The sequence below is a fragment of the Gavialis gangeticus genome, unplaced genomic scaffold (genome assembly GCF_001723915.1).
Source record: "Gavialis gangeticus isolate Ggan-Ray unplaced genomic scaffold, GavGan_comp1, whole genome shotgun sequence".
In the NCBI taxonomy this organism is placed as follows: domain Eukaryota; kingdom Metazoa; phylum Chordata; order Crocodylia; family Gavialidae; genus Gavialis; species Gavialis gangeticus.
Window position 1 is genome coordinate 138,310,063 of NW_017729024.1, and position 2,103 is coordinate 138,312,165.

Here is a 2,103-nt window from a genome sequence, read left to right on the forward strand (position 1 = left end):
GAGCCTATGAACTCCACTTCATCAACCTCCTGGATACTAAAAATCATGGACTAAGTATAGACATTGGATTTATGACACATTATAACCTGCCTGACATCCGACTCCCTAGGTATCTCTCCACTATTCATCTCCCTTCTCTCTCTTTCTCCCCCGCCCCCCAGCCTGTCTCTCACCCATTGACTCCTCAATCTACCTTTTCACTGACTACCTATCTTGTATGCATACCAGCCCAGCCTCTGGCTTCTTTACTTTTCATTCCATCCAGAAGGAGCACACACGAACTGCTGAAACTTCCTTAGCCTGACAAAGGGTTTTTGAACCCAAAAGCTTGCTTAATAATTGTTTTCCAACTATTTAAGTTCCTCTAATAAAAGAGGCAGACAAGGTTCTTTGTGTGACTCTGATATGTCCTTAGACCAACATGGCTACAACCTACATCATAGTTAAATTGCAGCACATGCCATAGCCTCAATGGTCCAAGCAAATTTATATATGCAGCTAATGTGTAAAAGTGTTTCCATTCCAAATAAGAATAACAAGACATAGCATGATATTTTTGTACTAGAGAGACTTCATAATGCAACCAAAATGAGAGAGAATATAAGCAACATATGGAATTATGAGCATCCACATTTAGAAACAAAGATAAAAAGGTGAACATTTTGGCCCCTTGTGTAGCAAAAATTACCACTCTGGTTAACAACCCTGTTAAATATACCCTTTGGGGCAGTTTTAGTTAGGCTGAGAGAGGATACTGAACTATCTACTATAAGATGATCCAACTTAATTGACAAAACAGGCCAAAATAGTTTGATATTTTCTTAAGTTTTGAAAAAAAAAATTAGAGGAAGGTACAGGAACAATCTGGTATGGTAGAAGATTAAAGAAAGAAAGTTATAACAATATAAGCAAGCACTTTAAGAGCCAGTCATCATTATTAACAGTTTATGCTTTTAGTTTACAGCAAGCGGCATACTTGTCATGATCTTTGTATTAAAAATAGTTCAGGGGAAATCTATGAAAGAAGGAAATCATTATTGCTTTGCGTGTAGGTCAGAATGCTCCTCTTCCCCCTTTGAGCTTTCTAGAAAGAGAGACTGTCAAGCTACAAATTTTTGGCCTCCTGACTAAAAGTCTGGGAGAGAGAGGCATGGCAAATGAAAGAGATGCTCATTACATTTTTAGGAATATCACATGTACATCACTTTACCTACCTGATATTACCCAAGTAAAGCCCAAGGAAGCCATTATGGGAGAAACAGAGAGGAAATAACAACAGTAATGAAACCTGGGGTAAACAACTTCAAGGGAATTAAAATAACAGTAACTAGGCCATCAATTGGAAAGATGCTATTTTTCAGATGCCAGACAGTTACATCGCTGGTTTACCAAGTCTGAAAGCATGAAGATCAGAAGAGACCAAAGAAGTTTAAAAAAAAAAAAAAACCTGAAACACAGCTGAACACAGAAGGAGGAACTGTTTGACAGCAACTGTCCACAGCAGCTTTCCTCAAGTCTCTGACAACATTCTGCATCTTCTAGTCTTCTTTTTATTTGTGTGCATACTGGTGAAAGAAAAGTGAATGCATGGACCATGTTTCATTGGCCCCTAATGCTTGTGAATCAGCATCATAGAGAAATGGGGATGGAAGGGACCACAGGAGGTCATCTAGTCCAATCTCCTGCTCAAGGCACAATTATCCTATCTAAACTAGGGTTCTTCTAACCTATTCTTAAAGCTGTATGAACAACCTTCTCACACAACTACCAGGTATAAACACCCAAACTTGCTACAGGTAAGACAGGGGCATGAGGGAATTGTCCACATTGTGCTATTGCAGGGACAGAAAGTAGTTTGTAAAATATACTGAAGAAGCCTAAGGAACGGGAATATGCTCCCCACCTCCCACGCCTCCACTGCAGAGGAAGACAACCCCCCCATGGTATTCCTTCTGTAAGCAAATACAAAAAAGTGAGCTGGTGCTGCTAAGAGCAGCAGTGACTTCATGCATTATGGCATCACAAGTTAGAGTCATGTGATGGGAAATGTTCTTCCCCAACGCCTTACCTTGTATCCAGCAGCACGAAGCTTGGAACTCATGA